The sequence below is a fragment of the Lacerta agilis genome, chromosome 5 (genome assembly GCF_009819535.1).
Source record: "Lacerta agilis isolate rLacAgi1 chromosome 5, rLacAgi1.pri, whole genome shotgun sequence".
Taxonomy (NCBI): domain Eukaryota; kingdom Metazoa; phylum Chordata; class Lepidosauria; order Squamata; family Lacertidae; genus Lacerta; species Lacerta agilis.
Genome location: NC_046316.1, coordinates 76,655,483 through 76,669,284, shown reverse-complemented (window position 1 = coordinate 76,669,284; position 13,802 = coordinate 76,655,483). Strand labels below are relative to the sequence as shown.

Genomic DNA, 13,802 nt, shown 5'->3' with positions numbered 1-13,802 from the left:
ATGCTGAGCTCTCCAATGGATCCGGCACTTCATACCCAGCCTGTTAACGCTAATGAGTTCCAAGACAGTGTTTTATCAAAGCAATGTGTCAAGGACTCACCGCTAAATGCCTCTTGTTTTGATGCGTTAGTGTTAGTTATTAAAGAGGAAACATACATTTCCCCCTCTTGACAGGGTATGCAGAGGGCTATCAGCGACAGAAAACTAAAATATGAACAGCTGGCATGCCTTTAATGATGCATTGTTGCATTGTTAACATAAAGCTGTTACACGCTTTGGTAAACACATAATGGGCCTCAAGAAATTAAGAAAAAAATTAAAACGTAAATGTTTATACAAGTCGCATTACTGTCACACCTGCAACCCAAGTGTAAATAAGAAGAAGAAGAAGAAGAAGAAGAAGAAGAAGAAGAAGAAGAAGAAGAAGAAGAAGAAGAACGAGAAGAAGAAGGAGGAGGAGGAGGAGAGTTTGGATTTGATACCCCGCTTTATCACTACCCTAAGGAGTCTCAAAGCGGCTAACATTCTCCTTTCCCTTCCTCCCCCACAACAAACACTCTGTGAGGTGAGTGAGGCTGAGAGGCTTCAGAGAAGTGTGACTAGCCCAAGGTCACCCAGCAGTTGCATGTGGAGGAGCGGGGAAGTGAACCCCGTTCACCAGATTACATGTCCACCGCTCTTAAACACTACACCACACTGGCTCTCAGTTTGCATGATGCCACCCCGGCCTGTATTAACTTCCTAACAAGCCCCGATTGTAACAGGTTATGAGCAAATCACAAACCTTCACACACCTAGAGATGCCAGGGCAAATGCAGATGAGACCCCAAATCAGGGGGGACAAAGGAAAACAACTGGAAATGGCAGAATCTGCTTCCCAACTGAGGGAAGTCTACATTGGGTTCCCTTCAGCTCTATGACCCTATGAGATAGAAAGAAAAGGGATGGGAAGCGTTCTTCAGCTCAAGGGCCAGATTCATATCTGGTCAACCTTCCAAGGGCCACACAGGTGGGGCCTGCTTGACACAGTTGCAGGGTGAGTAATCACTTTTTTGGGTTGCAGCAGTGGGCACACACCCCTTACCTCCTCTATGTGCACAACAGAATTTATGAAATGAGCACTCTGTAGGAAAACAGGTATGCATATAAGGCATTTCTGTGTTTCAAAGGTCTCAAATTATTGTGGGGAGGTGGAGGGAAGTAGAGAGGCTTTGGCTGAAACCCGCAAACTCTGCCCCCAACTCCTCCCAATTTTAGGTGAATCACATACGCACACGCAAAAACACACGCAAACACATTTAGCCTTCTGAAGGCAGCATCTAACCAGACAGCCCAAAAGCCAAGGGCATTGGAGCTCCTTCTGGACTCCTTGAAATCCAAGCACTGGAAAAACATACAAATTGAGTCTCCTCCTGTACAGTTTTCCAGAGTGAGCACCCGCCTCGTGAATTAATTATGTGCATGGGGGTTGGGGGTTGCAAGACTGTTCCTCAACCATGTGAGAGGATAACTTGTGCCCAGGAAGGCCTCAAGCACATGCAAAATTGGAAGATCCTTAAGAGTATTTGTAAGACATCATATGGTTTGGGAATATTGCATTTAAGGCTGCAATCCTAAGCACAAATAAAAGGGGGGAAAGCCTCACTTCAAAGCAATTATTATTATCATCATCATCATCATCATCATCATCTATACAACCCTTCATCTGAAGATCAAGGGCAGTTTACAATATAAAATTCCAAAAATGCATACCATTAAAATATGCATGGAATTGCATTGTAAATCTTAATTTCTTGAGGCACATGATTAATTCATGCTGCATTTAGACACAAACCGTTAGGGATATACACACATATTGATGTGCATATGCACACGCACGCAGCACAGGTAAAAACATGGAGCTTAACAAAATTGTCTTCCATTTCTTACTTAAATGACTTGCTGATGAAAACCATCTCGTGGGTGTAATGCTATACACCCTTTCCCCAGGAGTAAGGCCCTTTAAACTACTTCTGAGTAAATATGCATAGCGCTGCACTGTAATTAACGGCCCGTACAAGAGAAGAGTCTGTTGCTCCATAAAAGGCATTTCTATCAGATGGTAGATGGGTGAGGGTAACAGACATTAAGAAGCCCATGAGGGCTCCTGCCTCTCTCACACTTGCCTCATTTTTATAAAGGGAAGGCATAAATTATTGAAGCCCCAAGGCTGACAAAATAACAACAAACACAGGTTTTCTCAATGTGATTACAGGATTCAAGCACATGGACACAGAGACAAAAACACACGCCACTCCCTTAGCAACTCTGCAAAGCCTGGTGGACTTTTCGCGAGTCATTCTGAGATATAAAGTTCCTGCTTCCCCCAATCACCACCAAGATAACAGATGCCAGCAGGTGGCTTTGGCACAAAATGCTGAATCCTGCGCATGTTTATGCAGGCGTGCATCCCGCTGTGTCTGAACAAGCCCGCTATGAAGGCACGTTGCAATATTTGGGATTTTTTAGCTACGAAAAAGGCAAGTAAGCGGTGGGGGGGTGGGGGGAATAAAATAGCAGTGTATACAGGACATGACTATCAGGTTCATTAATTTCAATGGGTCTACTCAAAGCAGCACTTAGTTCATTGCAACCCCATGTCAGTCCAGAAAGCAGCAGTTTTATTATTACGTTACTTTTCCTCCAAGAAGCATAAGTTGGCATATATGTACATAGTTTTCCCTGTCCCTCAATTTTATCCTCAATTTAGGCAACTGGCTCACCATCACCTGATCAGCTTCTTGACTCATGAGTGGGGACTGAACAAACATGAACCACACACTGAGCTATGTAGGCACCAACTTGAACAAAATATTGAGGGGTGGGCACCCACCCTTCTCCTGCCTCCCCACACTTCTGCGGAGTGCACCTTCCTCCACAGTTCCCAGCTAGGTGCAGGCCTCCCCTCCCCTTTCCCCCGCTCTCTTGTTTCTGCCCCCCTTGCCTGACTCCCCTGCCACCCACTTGCCCAACAGCCTCCCCTACCAGTCTCTCTGCCTGCCTCGCTTTCCCCAGCTGCCCTGGCTCAGATGCACTCGGAAATAGCACTGAAAGTCAGGAGCCAAACCAGGAAAAGAGGGAGGAACGAACCAACTTGCAGAAATAGGGGACGAGCTAAACATTTTATTTGGGGGTGGCCGAAGGGACCAGGGCCCTAGAGCTGGCACCTATGCTGAGCTATGTGGCACTGCTAGACATTCTTGGCAGTGGTAACTCACCACACTTCTATTGGACCTGTGTACTAAATGTTACTGCTTCCTGCTTGAGGGGGGAGGGTTGGGGCAGGGAGAGGCAGGAACCTCCCTATATTGCTTCCATGTGGCTGGAGGAATGAGGAAAGAGCCCTCAGGACACTTTTATATCCTGTATAGCAACAAGCATATGCCAAGCAGTTGTTGTTGTTTTGTCGTTTAGTAATGTCTGACTCTTCGTGACCCCATGGACCAGAGCACGCCAGGCACTCCTGTCTTCCACTGCCTCCCACAGTTTGGTCAAACTCATGTTAGTAGCTTCGAGAACACTGTCCAACCATCTCGTCCTCTGTCGTCCCCTTCTCCTTGTGCCCCCATCTTTCCCAGCATCAGGGTCTTTTCCAGGGAGTCTTCTGTTCTCATGAGGTGGCCAAAGTATTGGAGCCTCAGCTTCAGGATCTGCCCTTCCAGTGAGCACTCAGGGCTGATTTCCTTCAGAATGGATAGGTTTGATCTTCTTGCAGTCCATGGGACTCTCAAGAGTCTCCTCCAGCACCATAATTCAAAAGCATCAATTCTTGGGCCATCAGCCTTCTTTATGGTCCAGCTCTCACTTCCATACATCACTACTAGGAAAACCATAGCTTTAACTGTAAATAAACTTTAAATAGCATTAGTTGCCAATGTCTCAGCATGCCCTTTCCTTCCCAAAGCAGGATTACCTCCTCTAAGCTAGTCTTTGTTAAAAGATGCCACTTCTGAAACAGCACGTTTCTCTCTCTGCCACACACCCCATTTTAAATTGAAAAGGGCTTTCACTTGTAATACTGGTAATTACATGTAAATTATGTGCTATGCTTCCATAAATGTTCTCCTTAACAAGAATGCCTAATTCGTTTTCAGAGCAACATGGATAATCTCTCTTGATCCATGAAAGCATGTGGATTAGGTCACAAAAAATGATAATATTTAATAATTTGTGTCAAGAGGTAAATGAGTTTGTGCCTGTTGGCTTTTCTCCTCTGCCTCATTTTAATTTAATGCACCGTGAATAGCCTTAACATCGTATGCAGATTCGCTTCCATCATTGTGAACTCACTTAAGCTTTGATACTTGAAACTGATAGTTGCTAATTCCTACATAATCCCTTGCAAATGGTTCTCTAGCGCCAGTAAGAAATTTCATATTTTTGAGCTAAAACTTACGATTTTGTCACATGTGGTAGTTAGAACGTGGGATTCTGGTAATGGAGCAATGTGCCAAAAGAATGTTTAATTGTGTTTTTCTTTCCTTTTGTTAGCTTGCTAATGTGGATTTCAACCAGGGCCAGGGAACCTTAAGCTTTCCAAATGCTGCTGGACTCCAACTCCCATCAGCTGCAGACAGCAAGACCAATGTTTGAGGATAGTGAGAGTTGCAGTCCAGCGAGGTATGGAGATTCCCAACCCCAGTTCAAACATTACATTATGAAATGTATTCAATATATTTACAAGTGTTTCTATTATCTACACACAACAGTTGTCCCTCACTGTTTTTGAGAGCTGCTGAGCATAATCTGGATAAGTGGCATACACATAAACATGATGATGTTGATAACTACCATTAAAAAAAAAAAAACCATGAAGGTCTCTAGGAAAAGAAAAAGCCCCACTGGCCATGCCAATGGAAGTCCAGAATACCTTGAGGTTGTGGAAGGTTGCACTATGTCAATACCTGAGAGGTACAGCCAAGAGTAGGGATGTGGGTGGTGCTGTGGTCTAAACCACAGAGCCTCTTGGGCTTGCTGATCAGAAGGTCGGCAGTTCAAGTCCCCATGACGGGGTGAGCTCCCGTTGCTCGGTCCCTGTTCCTGCCAACCTAGCAATTCAAAAGCACGTAAAAGTGCAAGTAGATAAATAGGTACTGCTCCGGCGGGAAGGTAAACGGCGTTTCCATACGCTGATCTGGTTTTGCCAGAAGCAGCTTAGTCATGCTGGCCACAGGACCCAGAAGCCGTACGCCAGCTCCCTCGGCCTATAGAGCGACATGAGCGCCGCAACCCGAGTCGTCCACGACTGGACCTGATGGTCAGGGGTCCCTTTACCTTTACAACCAAGAGGATGATCTTTATTGTTGTCTTGTATTTTTAAAACACACACCAAGCATTAGCACCTCCATATTAGCACTGTGTTATCACAGTCTTAAGGCTTAGGCAATAATACCAAAAATAATCTCTAGGGCATGATTCACCCATCGAGTCTCATCAGCAATAGCCCTACATGAGAGCTTGCACTCCTGCAACCCGGTTTCTCTCCCCAGTTCTCCCTGAAATTGGTTTGGGAGCTCAATAGATCCCACAGAACAGTGTGTGGGGTGAGGAGAGGGGATATCATTTTGTTTGGTAAGTTGCAGTAATTGTGTTGAATTCCACACCTGGTTAGGTTTTTTTGGGGGGGGGGGATTGGTAGTCTGGTATCCCCAAATAAGCGGGATTATTCTGGCATCTATCTGTTTATTGTTTTTATAAAATATCCTTTTTTCTGAAGAGAGCCCACAGCACTCCACACCATAGAACCACACAACATTAAGTAAAAACTATGGAACTAAAACAGTATAGCACACCTGAATAGCACTAGCACAACACTAGTAATGTGTTTACTTGTGGATAAATCCCACCGAGTCAGGATTGCAACCTCATAGTCCAGCTTGTCATGCAGTTTACGGCGGCGCCATTCAAATGATGATAATATATTGTATCCATTATTTATTGCAGCTGCAGATTACCCCATATTACTTTGATGCAATCAATACGTTGCTCAGATTTATATTTCCTACCCCCAAAAAATCTATTCCAGCTACAGAAAAATGATAAAGAAGCATTTTGCCCAGCGACATTCAATAACACAACTTTATAGTCATTTAATGTCTGTGATCCCAAAAGTTCTCATCCACATTCGCAAATATATCACTGTGGCAACCAATAAAAAGCTTTGGCATCTGTAGGAAAATTGCAGCAACTATTTAATATAGCTCAGTGGTGTAACAAAATTAGTAGCAGGTCTGAGCTTAACAGAAAAGGGGACCCTCAGCTACATCATATTTACAGGTAAGGTCAGCTCACTTAAAATTCACCCACCCCTGAAAGTTTCCAAATATCCCCATACACACTTTTTTGGGTGGGGGTGATCTTGTATAATTGGAGGAAGTGATATTTGGCCCAGCTTCAGCTCGGAGGCTGAGCAGCAAGGAACAGAGTCTAACAAAGAGGTATGAGATCCAGCTATAGGGAGGTTATTTAGAACAGAACCAACACGCAGCTGAAAAAGCGGTCAAAAGAAGCATAAGAACACATACTCTCCAAGTGTCCTGATTTTCCAGGGATAGTCATGGAATTGCGAAAACCACCCTAGTTTCAGATTTGATCCTGGAATGCCCCTATTTTCCCTGCCTGTGTTGCCATCGCCGAGCTCGGGAAGGAGGATGAGCCGGCGCTTGTCCTGAGCAACAGCAGCAGCTGCGAGGGAGCATGCCGTTGCTTCTCTATGGCCTCTCCATGGCTGCCGCCACTGGCCTCCTCCCTTGGGTAGAGGGTGTGTGTGCTGCGACACATTGCTGTGGTGGTGGCGGCATTCACCCTTCTTCTCTAAGAAATTCTGTGTGGGGTAGGGACTCAAAAATTGGTGGGAGGGTTGAGAAGGGTCCGTTGTGTGTGTGAGAGAGAAATGTCCCTATTATCATCTGAGGAATGTTGGAGGGAATGGGAACCTAAGAAGCCGACCTATTCTGTGTGCTGTGTGGGGATGTTCTTGAAGGTGTCTTGGAAACTTCAGCAGCCAGGTTACTTGCTGGGTATCCATATAACCCCTGGGCCTAATTCAAGATGCTCATGTGAGAATTTAAAGCTGTAAATGCTACAGGCCTCAAATGACTGAAAGGCTAGCTCCTTCCCTACAGACCCTCTGTAGTGTTGATCCTGGAGAGGGGGGCCCCCTCTTGATTTGGAGGGGTGGCCCAGAAGAGGAGATTCTCTGTTGCAGAGGTGCTTCTGGTACCTTCACTATATGGGTTTTGCTGAACACTGAAGATGCACCACTTTACCCTAACCTCTGATGCTTGAGATGTATGTATTTTAAGACCTACCCTATTCTTGTGGTTGTAAATGTTTAAAACTGATTTTAAAGTTGTCTTCTACATTGTTTTGGCCCACCCTGGGACCTTAGGGTTAAGGACGGGCAATAAATCAAAACCATCGACATCTCAGCTTTGTCTATGTTGGCTCGGAGCTAGCTCTCCAAGGTTTCCAGCAGACAGAGGGCTTTTCCAGCCTTGCATAGAGATGCCTTTGATTGAACCTGGGATCTTTTCCAGGTGAAGCATGTATTCAAGCTGCTGAGCTATGACTCCTCCTCTAAAAGACAGGCAGAGTGGAGAACAGGCAATCCAGTTGGAAAGCACAAAGGCTTGGAGAGCACCTGAAAAATGATACAGACAAGGTGAGTATCTGGTCACTCACTGGGCAAAGAACCTGAAAGAAAATTATAAAAATGTGCTGGGATGGGGAGGAGTTTCTTAGAAGCTGGGGCTATGCTGGAAACTGGAAATACAATGCAACTGTCTTCAGCCTTTTCCATGCAGTCCTGAGTGGCTGGCTACAGCGGGCAGCAGAATATAAATCAGGTGCCCCTATTTTAGCCCCAGTAACTCATGACAAAGAATATTGCTGAAAGATGAAAATGTAAGGGCAATTTGTGGAGACTGAATATGCAGTAATTATCCACACTTGAATTTGAGGATGGTGCATAAATTGTACATGCTTTGCTAAAGGTGACAAAAAGATTAATGCAGGCTAAAGAAATAAAGCAGTCGTCATTTTAATGAGCTCAACTCTCCTTCTGCCATTAAGTGAAAATTGCAACCATTTGAACTTTGTTGTTCTGGGATTTTGCTGTGTGTCTCTCCCTCCACCCTCCATTCTATGGTCAAACTGAAAACGCCTCCAACACAGTTAAAATAAAAATGAATTTTCAGTGCTGAATACAGCCAGGAGATAAAATCTTAAAGAGCCACAGAAGATTCATTCTTTTCCATTTCCAAAGTTTACATGAACTAGCAAACATTTTTCTTGCCCCCTACTCAGTAATGGGATGAAATAAATCAACCCCTGATTGCCTATTACACTCCTGAGATTACATTAGAATGAAGTCGGGCAATAAAAGGCCCAAACTCAAAGGAGCTCTCAACATACCTGTACGAGAAGCATTCAGCGGAAAAGCATTTAGCAAACAATGGTATTTGGGGAACTTCAAATTCTTATCAACCCATGCTTAATTGTGAATAATATATGTGAAACATGGAAAGAATTTTTGTCCCTCTGTAGGTGGTGTTCACTGAGTACTTGTTAAATTCAGTGTGAATTTAACTCTGAAAGGAAAGAAAGCAGAAATCAAAACAAGAAAGAAAGAGGACATTTTTCTTATCAGTCCCACAATAAGGGAGACAGCATTTGTTTATGCATATACTTCCAGGATCCAAGGGGGAATGCCTCTGAATACCAGTTGCTGGGGAGCACAAGCAGGAAAGAAAATACAGTATTTGCACTTGGTGTGGTAAAATGCTTCTTGTACTACCTCAGATATTGGAGGCAGAATGCCTCAGGACACTAGTTCTGAAAAATACAAGTAGGAAGAGAGCTGTTGCACTCAGGTCCTGCTTGCGAGGAGGAAGGACTGGTTGCAATTAATCCAGTCTAGTTGAAACAAAACTTCAATATCACTGCCTTTATATGATTAACAACACCATGTATTAATTCTCTTCCTCTTTCACCCCTAATTTCCCCTTGATGTATTGAATTACTGGATTCCAACTTCTCAGAGTCATTTTTACATTAGCAGCTTCCTCAGGAGGGTTGTCCATAATGAACCAACTCCAACTGTTCCCATTTTCTCCTTATTGTTTCCTGTCTCACTTCATCTTTGGTTACTTTTCCGAGTTATGGCAAAAACAATTCTAACTAAAGCATATCTACGATGTCAGGGGTCCATTCACTTGCTCAGCTTCCAGGGGTTGTGGCTAGCAGAGGTTTTTGAATTTTCAGACTCCAAATCTTTATTGAATTAGAGGTTGCAGTTGTACTAAGCAGGTCAGTGCACATAACCTGCACATTCGCTTGATCTGCTTCTCATAAAAGCAGAGCCCAGTTTTTTAACCTGTCCAGTAACAAAAGAAACCCTTGGACCATTTGCCATGACTTGAGACAACTGCATTCTTCTTGTTGACAGCAGAAGGCAGAGCAAATGCCACAGACAAAGTTCAAACCTTCTCCTGCCAGCATTGGAGTTAAAAATCGATCCTTTCTGTTGTTTTTCCCCTTGCCTGTAACTACATTGTTATGACTGTAAGAAAAATGCCTCTGCAATAATGGAACCGGAAACTTGAATCAGGTATTTTGATTAACGAAGTATGGTGCGTGGGAGATGAGGAAAATCTTTTTATAATGACTGAAGTATTGAAAATGATATGACAAAATCCCAGTACAAACATGAATGCTGCAATGAGAGCATTCTTCCTACTCCTAAAATGTCAGACATCTGGCATTTTACTTTATGTCCTATCTTTCCTTCAAGGAGCCCAAGGAGTTGTATGTTGTTTCCAGACTCCATTTTGTCTTCTCAACAGCTCTGTGAAGTAGGTTAGGCTTCAAGTGTATAATTAGAGAGGGACCATAGCTCAATGGGAGAGCACATTCTTTTCATTCAGACTGTCCCAAGTTCAGTTTATGGTAATTCCAACTAAGGCTAAGAAAGACCCCTCTCTAATGCTCCAGAGAGCAGCTTTCAAGCAGTGTAGAACAAGGTTGCTAACCTTTTTGGGTCAGTAGGAACATTTGGATGTTTGAGAAAGTCCTGTAGTCACCAGTCACAAAATGGTTGATGTGGGATGTAAGATAATTTATTTATATAGCTCATTATTTAATTTATTTATGTAACACAAAATGGCTGCCATGAAGGCTGAGTATAGGAGTTGCCAAGGCCATTCAAGGAGGAACTGAGCAGAAAAAGCTAACAGCCTCTCATGCATTTTTGAGGGTATATTTATGGAGAGCTTTCATGGGTTCCTTCAGGAGGAGGGCATCTTGGGCTGGTGGAGTCAGGAAGATGCAGGTGGACAGTTTGTCAAACACCTGAGGGAGGGCTCCAGTAGGTTGTGGAGGTCTCTGCCAGAATTGATAGTGAGGATCCGGAGGGTGGGGTCCTTCAACCTGCTTTCTCGCCTCATTTGTCGGAGTCCCTCTCTTACACTTCCACAATGCCTGGTGTGCCCCTTTCCCCAGCTCCTTCAGACACTGGTAGTAACCCTGCCCCTCCAGAGGGGGATGTTTTGCCAGCCCCATCCACCTCTCAGGGAACAGAGACACCTCCCTCATCACCTGGATCCAGGAGTCACCAAAGGAGGAGATAGGTCTACCCTTTATTCCCATGTTTGCATACAGGGAGACAGACTGGGAGAGAGTGGTTTGGCTAAGGCCATGAACTCAGGGGCTGCCAACAGGCTCTGGTGTGTGGCTTTTGTGTGTGCCATAACATAAAATGGCTGCCACACTGCAAAGAGCAGAAAAAGAGATAGGACCACAAAATGGCATGCCAGCCACTCCCACCAATGGGGAAAAAGGGACCTATATCAGTCACCACTGTGATCACAGTGAGAAGCTCTTTGCCCCTCTTGTCTATTCAGAACAGAGGAGAGCATGGGTGGCTCAATGCAGGTGAGGCTAAGAGAACTAAGATGGGAGATCAAACAGTCTTTAACACATTATAGAAGTTTGAAGGAATTTACTGAGACTTTTTATGGGTGCTATGGGAGGTTGCGGCAGGCACCATGGTGCCCATGGGTGTCACGGGGGACAAGGAAAGGGAGAATCGAGTGGCCTTGATATTATTTAGAAGCTCAGCTAATGTCCAGGCTATTTCCTAAGGGTGAAAAGCACAAATAAAAGCCTCCATAAATTTTCTTCAGTTTCTGCTTGAAGAAAAGCTAAACCCTTCTCTGTGGATTTGACCTTCTTTAGCTCATCTCATTTTCTTGCTCAGAAAGGTTAACTGTGGTGTGCCATAGCGATAAAGTCAAGACAGCAGGAAGCTCTTACTTTACATCCCACTGGTTAAAATGGACAGCTAAGTTGTGTTGAGATGAACCGCTCACGTGGTGGCACAGGAAACTTCCCTAATGGCTCAGGTTCAGCACTTAATTGGGGCTTCTGTTATAATAGACCTCCTTCAGATGTTCTTCTGAAGCAACATTATTTGGAACAAATTCATAGAAGATAAGACGATAGCCATGATAGCTGTGTATTACCTCCGCTGCTGGAGAGGATGTCTCTGTATAGTCCAACCCCCTGCAGTGAAGGAATATGCGGGGATCAAACCTGCAACCTTCCCAGCGCTCCAGCTGGGGCTCTGGAGGGCAGCCGGCTTGCAGCGCCACGCCCCTCATCTCCCGCTCGCCCACCCCCCCCCTCCCGAGGGGCGGCCAGCGCAGGAGGGAGGTGGCGGAGAGGCGGCCCACCGGGGGCGCCGAGGGATTGTCGCGCCAGGGCGGCCGATCCCTTTAAGACGGCCCTGATGCTTGCTGAAACTCTGCTGGAGTTGTGCTCTACAATATGGGACCAACAATACGAAATGAGTTGAGGCCTCTGTAACATGGGGTGGGGGCAATTTGTGAACACTTCTCTCTCTCTCTCTCTCTCTCTCTCTCTCTCTCTCTCTCTCTCACTAACTTGTGCTTGGCTTCTTGAGATCATATTTAAGTTGCTCTGTGAACTGCTGCACTGTTTCTTTATACATGGCAGCCTTTAAAGCAGAGGAAAGCCAGCTAGGTTTTAAAAGAATTTAGAATGCTGGTGCTCTCTGGAGAAGCAATGCTGGGCTGCAAAACTGCAATATATAAGTAGATAAGCACCTCTAGGAAATTCCATCTTTAGGTTCCAATAGCTGCCCATTTAACCTTCAGCCTCTTGCTTTATGGTGTGGCTAAGGGCTATTAATGGAATTAAAATCTTGTGTAATATGCCTGCTTATCTTGTATGCTGCAGCCTATTTAAAGGAATTTTTGAGTTTTAAATTAAACTGAAAAAATTTACTCAAGCAAAGCAATATACATACTTAGCAAATAATAGATAATTAAACCTCAAATCTCTCTGTCGCAGCCTTCCTTTGGATAGACTAGTATGCAGTTTGTTAGGAGAAGAAAGCCATTTAGGGTAACGAGTATGAAGCAGCCGTGCTTTGGGTATAAAATTCTCTCAGGGTGGTATGAGGCTTGTGCTGGATCTAAACCTACATGAAATATTTTGATGCCATTTCTATGGCACTGTAAATGGACTCATGCAGAGTGAAGACTGTGGAGAAAATATGTATTTCAGTGGTTCTGAAAAACAAGGAGCCAGAAGGTGAAATAAATGAGGTTGAGTTCATGGTTTCTCCCCTTCAGACAAATGACAAATGGTAAGCCATAGAGTAAACCTTGGCTACAGCTGGTGGTTTGTCTGGACTGAGATAAACCATGAGCCAGGGTTTGGATGACACACTAAGTCAAACCATGGTTCAACAGCACAGCAGTAGCTGGTCAGTCTACAATCTCCTCTCTGGGAGCCTATATTCTTGCACAGGCATAGGCAAACTCGGGCCTCCAGATGTTTTGGGACTACAACTCCCATCATCCCTGACCACTGGTCCTGTTAGCTAGGGATGGTGGGAGTTGTAGTCCCAAAACATCTGGTGGAGCCAAGTTTGCATATGCCTGTTCTTGCGTGTTCCTGCTAAGCCATGGTTTGGCTTAGCTTTAAGGGCAAACTGGATCTATAGACTCACACCTAATTCTGATTTTTGGGACTGGAATCACAGTTCTTTGGCTTTTCATGCTGTAAAATTTTACTTGGATTTTAAGGTCAGTTTATGTTTAAATTAGAAAATGTAGGTGCTGAAACGTTCCAACATGAACATCTCCAGATGCCACACCAATAAGATGCTTCCAGACATCACATCAATAAATCCATAAAGTACTTTTTACCTTAGCAAACAGTACTAAAGCAACATTTCCCTCCCAGAAAACAGTAGGAGCAAGCAAGACCTAAAAAAGGGGTAGGCATAGCAGTAATTAATGATAATTAAATTAATCTTTTATACTACTTGATTTGCTCACATGTTCTGAGCTCTTCCACTAGAGATACATTAAGTTATGCATGATGTTCATTTTAAATTACAGAGAAGATATCTGTTACTTGATAAAACAAAAGCATCCAGAAATTTCTGTCTGGAGTTGAAGAATTTATGTGATGTAATACACTGACTTCTGTAGATAGAGTCAAAATTTTGTAGGTGGAGACAAAAGTTGTTTCTACAAAGGAATGGGATTTTGCTATTTTTCATGACCAAGAAATCTCATAGTTCCTATAAAAATGCATCACATTTTCAACAGTTAACAACTACTAGGAAAAGTCTGTGAAAACTTTAAGATATGCATTTTAAATACTAAGTTTTCTATGCAGCTACTACCCTGCTTGGCCTTTCTTTTGGAAAAATTGGTCACCTAATGTCA

At 44.0% G+C, this 13,802-nt stretch overlaps 1 protein-coding gene across 2 annotated transcripts in view; it reads right to left on the bottom strand.

Annotated features, from left to right (window-relative positions):
* LOC117047418 (schwannomin-interacting protein 1) overlaps nucleotides 1-13,802 on the bottom strand; it is a 365,411-nt gene that overhangs the window by 181,666 nt on the left and 169,943 nt on the right. The window lies entirely within an intron of this gene.